This window comes from Podarcis muralis, chromosome 11 (genome assembly GCF_964188315.1).
Source record: "Podarcis muralis chromosome 11, rPodMur119.hap1.1, whole genome shotgun sequence".
NCBI lineage: Eukaryota > Metazoa > Chordata > Lepidosauria > Squamata > Lacertidae > Podarcis > Podarcis muralis.
In genome coordinates this window covers 11,435,154-11,450,795 of record NC_135665.1, presented here as the reverse complement: position 1 = coordinate 11,450,795, position 15,642 = coordinate 11,435,154, and the positions used below count along the sequence as shown (strand labels likewise).

The following is a 15,642-nucleotide window of genomic DNA, read 5'->3' as shown; positions in this document are numbered from 1 at the left end:
ATTAATGGAAGGGAAGTATATACAGTCATTCCTAAATGGGCTTCCGAATGATCGAAACCCGGAAGTGTTTGTGTTTTTGAAGGTTTCTTTGGAATCCGAACGTCCGTTCCTGCAGCCAATCAGAAGCTGTGCTTTGGTTTCCAAACAGTTTGGAAGTCAAACGGACTTCCGGAACGGATTCCGTTCGACTTCCAAGGTACGACTGTATGGAGAAAAGTGGTTCTTCAGTTGTCCTGGTCCTAGGCTGTGAAGGGCTTTAAACATCAAAACCAGCACTTTGAAAGCAATGCAGTTTACATCTTACAGGTCACAGCATGCAGTCCCCGTTAGTACTGAATGCAGTTTCTAGATTACCAACATCTCTAAGGCAGTACTGCATGTAACATATTGTAGTAGTCTAACCTGGAGGTTACCAGAGGGTGGATAACTGAGACCAAGTCACCTTTCTGAAGCTCTGCAGAGTTTACAGTGCACCTTCAGAATGGAATCTATATATTAAGACACATGCCATCTTCAGGCTTCTTCGTAATATTCACGCTTGACAAATACAGTGGTACCTCGGGTTACATACGCTTCAGGTTACATACACTTCAGGTTACAGATTCCGCTAACCCAGAAATAGTGCTTCAGGTTAAGAACTTTGCTTCAGGATGAGAACAGAAATCGTGCTCCGGCGGCACGGCAGCAGGAGGAGGCCCCATTAGCTAAAGTGGTGCTTCAGGTTAAGAACAGACCTCCGGACGAATTAAGTATTTAACCTGAGGTACCACTGTATTACCATCACAATTCTATTCTTATCACCGTTGCCTTTGCTTCTCACAATTTTAGTGTGAGAGGGATTCCTGTGCTATCACTGCTGAACAAAAAAATATTTTTCATTTCCCTTTCTAAAGATATCTGGCAGTGCCCTAATGCTGGATCATATCCCGTGTAAGCTTGTGATGCATATAAAACCAGACTATAATTTGAAGTTACATTAGAAAGCCCTGGGCTCACACGTTCCTTCAACACCCTTTCCTCCCTGAAAGTTTAGCGCCTTTGCCCTTAGAGCTGAATTATTATTAAACTGTGGTCCATCCGTACCGGAATCCCAAACCATGGTTTTTTTTAATGGTGTTTGCAATTCTGCCTTGGAGGGTGAGCGCAAACTCATTTGCTCATTTGAATGTAAGGACAAAATGTTGGTTTCTGATAAATGGGAATTTGGTGAGCGAATCTGTGTGCTGGGTGGGGACAGACGGAGTCTGGGGTCCAGAGGCGATTGGTCATTTAACACCAAAACCATAAAAAGGGGGGGGGGGAGCAAAAACCCTTGCCCAGATCCCTTCCAGTATCTGAAGGAAATGTGGATTTTTAATGGCAGAGGGGGAGGGCGTTAAACTGTACAATAACTTGTACAAGATGGAAGACAAAGAAAGGGTTCTCTAATATTTATCTGAGGCTGACATCCCTTTTTAACTGACACTCTGTTGTAACAGAGCCTTTATAATTTTCCAGTCAGTAATTTCTGAAGCTAGCACTTTAAAGCTTCAACTCATGCAGCTCTGACCTGCTGTTCTAATGGAGAGTGGTTTTCAACAGTTTTTAAAAATGTGTAATTTCCCTCTAGGTTGAACTTGTCTGTTTTTAATTTGCAACCTTTTAATCTAATTATCTGTCAGCCTGCTGGCATCAGCTGTCCTCTCCCCGTACGGATTTTAAAAGGTCATGATCAGCGTTCTTAATTTCATATGGAGTGGATTTCTAAGATCCTAGTGGCATTTCTTTGTTTAGTCATATTCCCATTTACTGCTGTTGTTGAACAATAGGAATTCATACTCAGCAGTTTTGTTGCTGAAAAGCTTGTATTATTCATCTTACTTGCGAAATGATTATTCTTTATGGTAAAGCTTTGGGATTAATCTCATGTAAAGCTGGCACTCTCCAGAAAACCTTAAATTCAGTTAGTAGATGTAGAAATGTATTGCGCTGCAGTTAAAAGGTGATCCTGAAAGTCCCCTTTGTGTATTCTTAAATAACACTGTTTGGCACTACAGTCCTGTGCATGTTAATTGTGATAATTTCCAAGGAAAAGGCTTTCCAGATGCTCTCCAGATGCTACTATAGACTCTCATCATTCCTGACCATTGGACTTTCCCTCTCAGTAGCATACGGAATGCCCCAGGTTCCCCATCCCTGGTCTAGCAGATAGGTGTGACTCTGTTTAGGATTGTACATGAGAAGCTCAGACCTGTGTAAGTGCCTGCAGATGGCTTCTCTTAAACTAGCAGGCATTTTGTGTGATCTTATATAGTGGTGCCTGCCAACCTAGCAGTTCGAAAGCACCCTCGGGTGCAAGTAGATAAATAGGGACCACTTACAGAGCGGGAAGGTAAACGGCGTTCCGTGTGCTGCGCTGGCTCGCCAGATGCAGCTTTGTCACGCTGGCCACGTGACCCGGAAGTGTCTCCGGACAGCGCTGGCCCCCGGCCTCTTGAGTGAGATGAGCACACAACCCTAGAGTCTGGCAAGACTGGCCCGTACGGGCAGGGGTACCTTTACCTTTACCTTTATATAGTGGTACCTCGGGTTAAGTACTTAATTCGTTCCGGAGGTCTGTTCTTAACCTGAAACTGTTCTTAACCTGAAGCACCACTTTAGCTAATGGGGCCTCCCGCTGCTGCCGTGCCGCCGGAGCACAATTTCTGTTCTCATCCTGAGGCAAAGTTCTTAACCTGAGGTACTATTTCTGGGTTAGCGGAGTCTGTAACCTGAAGCGTATGTAACCCGAGGTACCACTGTACAGTGGTACCTTGGTTTCTCAAACATCTTGGTACTCAAACAACTTGCAGCCCAAACACTGCAAACCCGGAAGCAAGTGCTCCAGTTTGCGAACTTTTTTTGGAAGCCGCATACGCTCCGTTTTGAATGTTATGCTTCCGATTTGAGTGCCGCACTTGCGTTTTGAGTGTTACTCTGAGGTCTGTCTGTTTTTGCTATTTACTTTGTGTTTTTGTGGCTCTTTTTTGTGTGTGACTGTGTGGAACCCAGTTCAGCTGCTGATTGTGTGACTGCAGTACATTGTTTATTGCTTTCATTTTATGAATCAGTGGTCTCATTAGGTAGTAAAAAGCATGTTAAATTGCTGTTTTAGGGGTTGTTTTTAAAAGTCTGCAACGGGTTAATCCTTTTTGCATTACTTTCTATGGGAAAGCGCACCTTGGTTTTGGAATGCTTTGGTTTTTTTAAAAAAGATATTTATTAAGGTATTTTAAGAAAGATACATAGAAATACATAAAAAGTAAAACAATACAAAACATAAAACAAAAAGAATATAGAAAACATAAGAATCCCTTTAAAGTTCTAAATTTCTTAACCCTGTTTCTTGGCTTCCCCTCACCTCCCTTCCTTGTGTTCCTGTTTACCATCAGCGTCAGCAAATTCCTACTTCCTAATCTCATTGTCTATTAAAATATTTAAATAAATCTCATTTCCAAACTTTCATCCCTATTACATCCCTTATTGCATCGTCTTAACTTATTCACTAATGCCCTATTATTTTATATCTCCCATCATTTTAACATTGGTTTTGGAATGCTTTGGTTTTGGAACGGGCTTCCGGAACAGATTAAGTTTGAGAACGAAGGTACCACTGTACTGGTTTCTTGTTCTTCCTCCCTTGCTTGATTTTCAGGGGTTGCTAGTTCAGTGTGGGGTTTGGCGCAGTTTCCCACTGTGGATGAGATAGTGTGGCATGGCTTTTATGTGCCGTCTGGGCTAGAGGCTTTTCCACATTCATCGTTGAGCGCATTCTCACATTGCACCCCATGTGTGGTGCAGGTTGCAAATGGGGCAGAATTAAGCTACTTGTCACCGCTGGTAACATCCAGTAGCGTTGAACGTCTTGCTGTGCCCTGCGGGCCACAGGAACTGGATTTGAGTAAGCTTTCAGTTATATAACAGCTCTTGGGTTCCACAGGGTTCTTAAAGGTAAGAACTGTTTGGTTGTGGTTCCCGCAAAGAACAGTGCAGGTTTGTATACCTATTGTTTGCAGGGAGCAAGGGACTTATTGGTGGCAAGTCTTGGCCTCATCGCATTTGCCACATTTACACTGTAAGATGGCAACCGGCACCACATTTCCCTTACACAACGACCTGCCTTTCCTTTCAGTTTGGGAACATATTGCAGAGGTCAGGGGAATCCATTCACACTCATACGTTGCTACGAAGTTAAACGATAGGTGTGGTTAAGTGTCTTGCTGACATTTACTGCAGGTAAAAAGGTAAAGGTACCCCTGCCCGTACGGGCCAGTCTTGACAGACTCTAGGGTTGTGTGCCCATCTCACTCAAGAGGCCGAGGGCCAGTGCTGTCCGGAGACACTTCCGGGTCACGTGGCCAGCGTGACAAAGCTGCATCTGGCGAGCCAGAGCCGCACACGGAAACGCCGTTTACCTTCCCGCTAGTAAGCGGTCCCTATTTATCTACTTGCACCCGGGGGTGCTTTCGAACTGCTAGGTTGGCAGGCGCTGGGACCGAACAATGGGAGCACACCCCGCCGCGGGGATTCGAACCGCCGACCTTTCGATTGGCAAGCCCTAGGCGCTGAGGCTTTTACCCACAGCGCCACCCGCGTCCCTGCAGGTATCAGCACATTAAATTTATCTTCAGAGTGGAAACATCTGACCAGCCCTTTTGAAACGTACTTGGCTGATATTTGTGTGAGGTGATCCTTTCCTACTCACTTCATGTGAGTATTGTTGGATGTGCGTAGTAGATTTGCATAGGAAATCTCTGAAAGTAATTACAGGGCCACGCAACTTTTTCTGTTGGCGCATGCAAGGCTGAGACAATGCTTCTTCTTACTTTCTAAAACGTCTGCCATTGTTTCACGATTCTGGCAAAAAAGAAAGAAAGTCGGAGACATAATTAGCATGGCTAATCAAATAGGAAAACAATGCCAGAATGAACTTAAGCTTGTCATTTATGTCAGAAGGTGGGAAAATACCGGTTAAAGCGAGTCCTCTTTACTCCAAGAAATGTGTTTTGTGTCCCTTAATAACTTATAATTTGCAATAGGTTGGACTGTATATTTGAACTATGGAGAAGAAAATACTTAAAAACAACAACCCTCTTTTCCATAGCTAAAACGGTCAAATGTTTAGAACCCTAATAATGCATTCTAAAGGATTTATATATTTATTTTATACATACATACATTTATATCCCGCTTTTCCTCCAATAAACTTAATTTCCCCCTCCCCATATATCCTGAAAACAATCCTGTGACGTAGGTTGGACTAAGAGACAGTGACTGGCCCAAGATTTAAACATGTGGTGATGCTCTGCTTTTGCAACACACTGGGTTGAGTCGCAATGGTGGCAAAATGCTGCATATCATTGTGTTGCATGTGGGACTTGCTTCAGTGCTGGTGTAGCAGCTTCTTCTGGCAGCCCTGGCCAAGGGGGATAGTGCAGATCACCTTTAAAGGCCAGCCAGATCTTTTAGCAAAAGCCTACATTGGTCTCCATTTTGGGAGAAGACTTTAGAGAATGATAGTTCTTGCAGGAAGATCTAGGACGGGCCTAGATGTCTACAGTGGATGTCTCCTGTTTGCACTGTCATTGCGTAGTTATATCAGTTGACCAGCTACATTTTCCCTCTCCCAGTCTTCTAACAAAATGTTTTAGAGTTTTGTGATGAAACAATACTATATGGTGCTGGAAGGAGGTCCCATACCATGGCACCAAGCAGAGAGTCTCCAGTGAGGAAGGGCTGTAGGTCAATAGTAGAGCATCTGCCTTGCATGCAGAAGGTGTCAGGATCAATTCCTGGGCGCCTCCAGGTAGGACTTTTGAGAAACCCTGCCTGAAACCCTGGCGAGCTGCTGGCAATCATTGTAGAAAATACACTGATACCTTGGTTTACAACCATAATCCGTTCTGGAGGTCCGGTTGTAAACCAAAACAGGTTGTAACCCAAGGCGCGCTTTCACCAATGGGGCCTCCAGAAATAAAATAAAATGGTTGTAATCCAAAAAAAGGGACATACACTTCAGGGTTTGACGTTGTAATCCAAAACAGTTGCAAACCAAGGTACCACTGTACTGAGGTACAGTGGTGCCTCACAAGACAAAATTAATTTGTTCCGCAAGTCTCTTCGTCTTGCGAGTTTTTTGTCTTGCGATGCACGGTTTCCCATAGGAATGCATTGAAAATCAATTAATGCGTTCCTATGGAAACCGCCTTCAGACCAGGTCCGGGGACAGTCTGTCCCCCGACTTCTTCTGAAGGCTGGGGGGGGGGGAACAAGGGCTTTTCTTCCCACCCCCAGCATTTTAAAAAACCCCGGGACAGCAGAGGACTTCTCCGCTGTCCGGGGCGATCTTAAAATGCTGGCGGGCGGCATTTTAAAATCGCCCCGGGACAGCGGAGGACTTCTCCGCTGTCCGGGGCGATTTAAAAGCCCCTGGGAAGGCAGGCAGGGGGGACAAAGACTTTTGCCCCCCGCCAGCCTTCAGAAGAGGTCCAGGACCTCTTCTGAAGGCGGGCGGGGGGCAAAAGTCTTTGCTCCCCGCCCGCCTGCCTTGAAAAGCCTTCCGGGACAGCGGAGAAACGCAGCGCGTTTCTCCGCTCTCCCGGGAAGGCAGGCAGGGGGGAACAAAGACTTTTGCCCCCCGCCGGCCTTCAGAAGGTGTTCCTGCCCCGCGGCCCGGCTTCGGAGGAGCCTTCCGAAGGTGGGCGGCGGGAGGAGGTGTTCCTGCCCCACCGCCCGGCTTCGGAGGAGCCTTCCGAAGCCGGGTGGCGGCGGGAGGTGTTCCTGCCCCGCCGCCCGTCTTCGGAGCATCCTTCCGAAGGTGGGCGGCGGGAGGAGGTGTTCCTGCCCCACCGCCCGGCTTCGGAGGAGCCTTCCGAAGCCGGGCGGCGGCGGGAGGTGTTCCTGCCCCGCCGCCCGGCTTCGGAGCATCCTTCCGAAGGTGGGCGGCGGGAGGAGGTGTTCCTGCCCCACCGCCCGGCTTCGGAGCATCCTTCCGAAGGTGGGCGGCGGGAGGAGGTGTTCCTGCCCCGCCGCCTGGCTTCGGAGGAGCCTTCCAAAGCCGGGCGGCGGCGGGAGGTGTTCCCGCCCTGCCGCCCGGCTTCGGAGGAGGTCCGAGGACAGTGGGGAAGACGCTCTGCGCTTCCCCGCTGTCCCGGAGATTTCCCTATGGGCTTTCTTCTTGCGAAGCAAGCCCATAGGGAACTTCGTCTTGTGAAGCGCCTCCAAAACAGAAAACCCTTTCGTCTAGCGGGTTTTCCGTCTTGCGAGGTGTTGGTCTTGCGGGGCACCACTGTAGATGGACCATTGTTCTGACTTGGTATGGGGACACTTCTGTGCTAAATTTGCTCCACAAACCTTGCCGATTACACCTCTGTAGAGCAAGGGCATCTTCTAGGCAGCCACAGCAATCTGAATATAGCCAACACACACAGCAACCTGAATATTGATCTCAGAAGTTGGTTGAGACAGGCCAGAGCTTGTATGACGGTTAGCATCCAAGTCCCGTTCGCCGTGCAGAGCACCTTGTCTCGAACCGTAGCCCCACAGACCTGGCCTCACCCTGCAGCAGGTGATCTTGCCTTCTGTAGTTCAGTGGTAGAGCATGCAGGCGCTTCCAGAGTCCGTTCCTGGCATCTCCCTGTAGGACTGGGAAGGACCCCTGTCTGAATGCCAGAGAGCTGCTTCCAGGCATTGTAAACAGAGCAGAGAAAGATGGACCATTGGTCTGACAAGGCAGCTTCTAATGTTCCTTTTATTTTCTCCAGCCCTTGACCACCTCACCTGCCTGCCTTCGAAGAATGTCACCTATCTCATGTCCGTTTGCGACTTGGCACTAGAACTGGACTTCCAGTTGTGCATCATCTTGGAGCTTTGCCAAGGCCCGACACGTTTTCTCTCTCTCGCTAAAGGTTTTTGCATTATTTAGCTTGCTTTTTCCTAGCCACCGCTTCCTCTTCTGAGACCCCGAGAGCTCTCCTGTATACTTGCTCGTGACACACAAACCATTGCAGGGCTCCTTTCTGTCTTAAGAAATAAATTAGTCCTGTGGAATCCTTTGCACAAAACATCCTGACTATGTGCAAAGCTTGTCATTGCCACTTTGGACATTGTGGCACAATATTTGCAAGGTATGTGTAAAACGGATTTGATTCACAAATCTAAAATTGCTGGGAAATAAGCCACTGTTTCATTTGGATTCAGAAAGCCCTCACTCGACCTATTTTTAAAATTCTTTTTTTTCTCCTTTTGCATAACCAATCTTTAAACAGTTCAAACATTAAGATTGGAGCAGTTTACTTTAGCATAATTTTAGTCAAATTTCCAGCCACGCAAATAGACCAAAGGATATTTTATAAAGAAGACTTGGCTTTCAGAAATGGAAATTCCTTTTTAAAAAACCTTATTAATATTTATAACTAATAATTAGATGCTACAAACCTCATTTCATAAGTGAGATGGCCACAAATTCCTATGTACAGGCAAAAGTATTGCTGATAAATTACAGAGTTGGGATGTTTCCTTTCCCAGTTACCATAAAAATGCCCTGTGGTGTTACGTCTCATGAACAAGAAATACTTCGGCACTTTAAATCTTAAGTGGTGAACCCCAGGAGACATTTATACTCTAAAGTATCCCCTTTCACAGCGGCTTTTTGTGAATAAATTAGGTATTTCTGTGCAATTTACCTTGACAATTACTAGAACAGGCAGCTGTATTGAAAAGGAAATTCCATCCATTTCATTATAAGTTTCAGAAAAGAAATGAGCTTAATTGCTCAGGTCAAATTGCTTATTCGGGTTCCCGCCCCCCCTTTCTGTCAGAGGAACATGCAAGTGTTGTCAGAGTTGGGGTGTGTGTGTGAGTCCTGATACATTTTGTTATGCATTAGCCTTGTCTTGTGGGAAATAATGTTGAAATGAAAGGTAGGGGGGGGGATTCCCCTCACCTTTCTCCCCTAAGAATAGATAGAAAATAAAATTCCTCAGCTATAACCTCAAAGGATTACGACCCAGTTTCTTTAAAAGTCTATAATCTTTGCAAAAATGGTGCTGGGAAATATACAATACGTTAATGCAAGCAGGTCTTAAGGCATTTTGAAAAATCATCATTTCATCTCCATTGTGGGCTTCCAAATGCAGTAGTTCAAAGTGGGAGGCTTTAATATTTCACAACCTTTTGGCCTTCCTCAGTCTTTTATTAGCAGTACAGTCGTACCTTGGTTTTTCAAACGCCTTGGGAGTCGAACGTTTTGGCTCCCAAGCAATCGAAAACTGGAAGTGATTGTTCCAGTTTTCGAACGTTCTTTGGAACCTGAACGTCCAACGTGACTTCCATGGCTTCTGATTGGCTGCAGGAGCTTCCTGCAGCCAATCGGAAGCCGCACCTTGGTTTCCAAACATTTTGGAAGTTGAACGGACTTCTGGAACGGATTCTGTTTGACTGCAGCCAATCGGAAGCCGCACCTTGGTTTCCAAACGTTTTGGAAGTCGAACGGACTTCCGGAACGGATTCTGTTCGACTTCCAAGGTACCACTGTACATGCCTAATTTATCTAGGAGGATAACCATTTTCAGATATCCATGCAGACGTCTGCAGTGTTTAGGTGATTAGTAAACACTATTTCTGAATGAGTCACACTTCGCTATTCTGACTGCCAGCCTGAGCTTAAAACACCTGGAGTTAGTCGGTCCACCCGACATGCCAGTAAGAAGCTATGTGCTGTTTCTGCCTGTCAGGTTTCCTGACCGAGACGGTGAATCATCTGCACTGCCCCACTTTGCAAATTTACACCCGTAAAGGGTCAAACAGGCATTGCATCAGAATGGAGTCTTGGTGTGGTCGTGCTTAAGAACTGTTTCATTGGGGCAATGATGCTTGAGCGTTGAATCACAAGGTTCAATTCCTGGCATCTCTTGGTAGGGCTTGGGAGAGAATCCTGCCTGAAATTTCGGAGAGTCACTGCCTTTCAGTATTGTCATTGCTGAGCTAAATAGACCATGGTCTCAGTGAAATGCCTTTTCCCGTGTCCACTCTTTGTCTGTCTGGGACACACCTGAAAAGATACGGGGAGGAATTTAATGCCATGCTAAGTTGATGGTTAAATCGGCACAAGCATTTTGGTTTGCCAGATGAAACGGCCCCTCTCTCCTGTTCTGAGGGTTCTCGCAGAACCCCTGCCCCCAATTTCAGGGGCATCATGGAGAGAGGAGTGGAGAAAGCCCCATTGTGCACACAGAAGACCTTGTTGAGGGCTTTTGCCGACGGGACTCTTTAGGCCATGGGTAGGCAAACTAAGTCCCAGGGACTGCATCCGGCCCAATCGCCTTCTAAATCTGGCCCGCAGACTGTCCAGGAATCTGCGTGTTTTTACATGAGTAGAATGTGTCCTTTTATTTAAAATGCATCTCTGGGTTATTTGTGGGGTATAGGAATTTGTTCATTATTATTTTTTCCAAAATATAGTCCGGCCCCCACAAGGTCTGAGGGACAGTGGACCGGCCCCCTGCTGAAAAAGTTTGCTGACCCCTGCGTTAGGCGAATCCCTCCCATGACTTCTGATGACACAACCGCCCATTTTGCACACCAGATTCCAGTGGTTGTGTCTCAGTAGAAAAATGTCTTTAAGGTGGCAATCATGTGTCCGTTGTGGCATGAACTTTTGTCACGTACAATCATCTCTGTCAAATTGAAAGCCACTCCCAGACTGTTCCTTGCAAGGGTTGTGCCATAATAAATGTGTTAGCCTTTAACATGCCACGGGAATCTTTGGTTGTGTAACATGCTCATTCTTTTCTTACTGTACAACCATCTGAGTAGTCTAACGCCTTGGCTATATTTTTGCTTTAAGAGGCGTGATAGTAGATTCAAAGAATCTTTTGAATGTGCCTAGCTATCATGTGGGACGCGGGTGGCGCTGTGGGTAAAAGCCTCAGCGCCTAGGGCTTGCCGATCGAAAGGTCGGCGGTTCGAATCCCCGCGGCGGGGTGCGCTCCCGTTGTTCGGTCCCAGCGCCTGCCAACCTAGCAGTTCGAAAGCACCCCTGGGTGCAAGTAGATAAATAGGGACCGCTTACTGGCGGGAAGGTAAACGGCGTTCCGTGTGCTGCGCTGGCTCGCCAGATGCAGCTTTGTCACGCTGGCCACGTGACCCGGAAGTGTCTCCGGACAGCGCTGGCCCCCGGCCTCTTGAGTGAGATGGGCGCACAACCCTAGAGTCTGTCAAGACTGGCCCATACGGGCAGGGGTACCTTTACCTTTAGCTATCATGTTGTGGTCACTTGGAAAATAAGTGGGGTAACCCTCAAATAGTATTTTTGGTTTGGATTTATGACGTATATAAGACCAGACAAGCATCAGTGGGTTAAACACTCTGAATTGCAGTGTAGTGCAAAGGGCATTGCTAGCACATCGTTTCCATCCTATTTTGTGGGGAGAGGCTGTTTTTGGACATGATGAGGCTTGACTATATGCAGTGAGAAATGCCTGGAGGGGGGGGAAAAATAACGCTCTTAAGGCTGAATATGTGACGGTGCAACATTTTGAACTTTGAAGTGTTGTGTGTGACCTGTGTGATAAAACCAGGTCTGAAAGACGAATAATGTTGAGACTTGCAGAAATCAGATTGCATGCTCAAAGTGTTCAAACTTGCAGTTTTGTGGCGGCTCATCAGAGGCCGATAATTTGTATTTGATTCTGTGCCAAGCAGATTCCCCCCCCCCCCCCGGAATGAAATCCACCCCATACAGAACCACTAGGAACTTCTCAGAGCTAGCATTTGGACAGGGACAAAAAGGAAATTTGTTGGTAGTTTTGAGCCTCAGGAATAATACCCTAAACCAGGGTGGGGAACCTCTGGCCCATGGGCTGCCAGGCCTCCTCATTTTGCCCAAACCACACCCCACATACCCAGTGCTTGAGACCATACAATGACGACCAGCTGGTGGTTGGGTCTTCACAAGCCCCTTTCAAAGCGCTGGGCAAGTTAGTGCTTTGAAAGAGGTTTCTGAAAATACCTGAGGGCAAAAAAGGCCCATCCGTCTGTCACATTTCTCCTGCGAGAGGTGGGGGAGCTAACATTATGCCCCACCCAGACCAGAAAGGTTTCCCACCCCTGTCCTAAACAAATAACTCTAACCACCAAGCCTGACAGTGTAGACTTGCATGTTCATTCTTGATTTTGCTCAAGTATTCTTACAAGAAGGTAAGACATGGTGTGCATCCAGCTCAAGTCATGTTCGGAGCAGACCCACAGAAATAAATGTATCATAAATCAGTATGATGAACTATAGAAGTATGATATAGTTTACTTACTTTGTGTAGAAAAGGACATCTTCATGCCCTGCTACCACAAAGGGAGTCAACCTGCACGGGCTGAGGGATTTGTGTGTTGGTTACATTTCCATGCCCCCAACCCTCAAGAGAGCATGTCGCCTGAAACCCTGGAGAGCTGCTGCCAGTTAGAGTAGACAATACTGAACTAGATGGCCCAATGATAATGACTTGTAAGGAAGTATTCCTAACGTAGACACAGCCAGAGGAGCCCTGTGATACGCTCTGTTAATGCAATGATAAACACATCTGGGCGATTGCAGGTTTGAGTCTCTCTCCAATGTGCAAAACATCTTACCTCTCCCACCGCAGGCATATGACTATACAACAGCAACAAGCAAGGAACGCTGTGGTTCCTACTTTCATTTACCCACCCTATATTCAGATTCTCATATATACACACTAACACCCAATTTTATAGTTGGACATACAGTGGTACCTCAGTTTAAGAACAGCCCTGTTTACGAACTATTTGGTTTACGAACTCCGCAAAATCAGAAGTAGCGTCCCGGTTTGTGAACGTTACCTCAGTCTAAGAACAGAACCTGAACCAGTGGCGGGAGGCCACATTAGGGAAAGCGCATCTCGGTTTAAGAATGGTTTTGGTTTAAGAACGGACTTCCGGAATGGATTAAGTTTGTAAACCGAGGTACTACTGTATTGCAAAATAGGAACAGACATGCTCTGGAGGTTCTTAGGAAATTTCCCGGCTTTCTTCAAGCATAGTTTCCTCTTGACATCTGGACAGAAACTGTGGTTTGATTTCTGAAGTAGAAGCCAAGATATGGAACCAGCAAACAATCCTGCTTTGTAGATATAGATTAAACCCAGTTTACAATACTTTGGCCAGCTCATGAGAAGAGAAGACTCCCTGGGAAAGACCCTGATGTTGGGAAAGATGGAGGGCCCAAGGAGAAGGGGACGACAGAGGACGAGATGGTTGGACAGTCTTCTCGAAGCTACTAGCATGAGTTTGACCAACTGCGGCAGGCAGTGGAAGATAGGAGTGCCTGGCGTGCTCTGGTCCATGGGGTCACAAAGAGTCGGACACGACTAAACGACTAAACAACAACATGGTTTGGTCATAAATGGAAATGGAAGGTTTCCATGAATAAAAAGAAGATGCTCACCTCTTAAATTGTGTTCCTTAGCTGTGTGCATTTTAAAGCATTCAATGAGAAGCAGAGGCCCTGAGCTTGTATTGTACAAGGTTCTTGCCACTATTCTGCGGGAGCGATGTGCTTAGCAGGCTCCTAATTGGATCCCACTGGTGTTGCCTGTTCAGTAATCCAGATAACTGCGGCCTCAGTATTATCAATATTGACATTATAATAATAATAATTTTAATAATAATTTATTATTTATACCCCGCCCATCTGGCTGGGCCTCCCCAGCCACTCTGGGCGGCTTCCACAAAAACCAAAAATACAATAAAATCACACGTTAAAAACTTCCCTGAACAGGGCTGCCTTAAGATGTCTTCTGAATGTCAGGTAGTTGTTTATCGCTTTGACATCTGCTGGAAGGGCGTTCCACAGGGCGGGCGCCACTACCGAAAAGGCCCTCTGCCTGGTTCCCTGTAGCTTTGCTTCTCGCAATGAGGGAACTGCCAGAAGGCCCTCGGCGCTGGACCTCAGCGTCCATTAGTGCCTCTAATGTTTTTAGCTAGGAGTTCTGCAGCAGTGTAATTTGTCTGCGGCAGTATATTTTACAACTGTACTTCAACTCACCATTCCAAAGAAGAAAAATATGGCATACGTTTCTTTAAATTAAAAAAATTCCAGTCTCTTTCCCACTTAAAAATAGTGGGATGGGGGGAGTAAAATGTTGCTCCCCCCCCCAACTTTCACTTCTGTACTTCCAGGAGGTTTTGAATTTACAGAAAAAAGAACTTCAGGGATCATTATAGATTCCATTTATTAACCATACCCTTGAATAGAAGCAATCATATTTCGTATTGTTTATTCCCAGATTAAGTGAGTATAGGATTGAATCATTTTGCATTCAAACATCTAAATAGGGCATGTTTTGCTGATGTTCCTCCTCTTCTATACAGTGTTTCAAACTGGAATTCAAACTTCACAGCACTATAGTTCCTCCTGAATTTGTTTGTGCTCCTTCAAATAGTGTACCACTGGGCTTCAAGTAGTCTTAGGAAGAGTAGCGTTGTGGTGGAGTAAGATGGCTGACTCCCTTTAGGAATCAACTTGCATGCTTCCCCTCAAGAAAAATAGGAAGAATTTAAGGTTCATTTTCTGAAGCAGATTCCCCTTACCTTTCAAGGTGTGTGTAGGGCAGGTTTATCTTCTTGAAAGTGCTGTTGTATTTTGTTCAGATAATAGAGCTTTTTTTAATGGGGGGAGACATCTATATAATTCTGAAAATGCAAGTACATGTGGAAAAGCGGCAACAGGAAATGTCAAAGGAAATTATTAATGTACCCAAAAAAGACGGAATGAATTGAATTTCTGTTCTGCCTTTCTCTTATGCTTTTGTCAAGGGTGGAAAATTAATCTTCCTTGTTCATACAAAGGCTGCTTTCATTTAAATCAAGAGAAACATGAATGGCTTTTAAGGAGCAATTAACTTTCGCTATCACTTAACTGTTAATTTGCTTTAATTAAACAAAATCAATATCCTTAATGTTTTGCTGCTTACAGGAAGCAGGCTCTTCGGACAACCTGACCTTAAGAACCTCTGCCATCTTCCTCCTCCGTATTTATTTATTTATAGCTTTGGTTCATGTGTCCGGAGAAGGAAAACCGAAAGCTATCTTTGTAGCTTCTTTAGCCAAGCAACGCTATGTCTTGCTCTTCATTCTCTCGTTTCTCTGGAAGACTGCTGGAAAACAGGAATAGAAAGCGAGGCATGCCCAGCAGAAACATTTCACGACTTTTGTTTCTGAAACTTGAAATGTGACTCTAGCACCCATCCACAGATAAATGCGAAAGATGCACAACTTTAGTGCATCCAGTGTTGAGCGCCACTGTGCGAAGGGTGAACAACTCCAGCCAAATATAGCAGAGCATCCCGTTCCACGCTTTACAAACAGCTGGCTTTTCCTGTGACTGTTATTTATAAATTGTATGTATGATTGTGTGAGTGTGCTGATATTATAATGTATTTTTTACCTGCTTATGCTTTTATTTACACTGTAGGTTGCTCTGAAACCTTTGTGTAATGTGCCAAATAAATAAACCCAGAAGCTCAGGGCTGTGTGTCACTCCAGTTTTGCCTTGGCTCTGTGGTGAAAACTGACCAGTGCCAAGCATACTTGTGCATGTGTGTCTGCCCATAC

At 45.7% G+C, this 15,642-nt stretch overlaps 1 protein-coding gene across 11 annotated transcripts in view; it reads left to right on the top strand.

Moving 5' to 3' along the window:
• SEMA4D (semaphorin 4D) overlaps positions 1-15,642 on the top strand; it is a 134,717-nt gene that overhangs the window by 32,289 nt on the left and 86,786 nt on the right. For 2 of the 11 annotated variants that reach the window (XM_077936048.1, XM_077936050.1), the window contains exon 3: positions 7,782-7,925. The exons of the other annotated variants lie outside the window; for them this stretch is intronic. The gene's annotated coding sequence lies outside the window, so the exon portion shown is untranslated. The remainder of the gene's footprint in view (positions 1-7,781; positions 7,926-15,642) is intronic. 11 annotated transcript variants of the gene reach the window in all.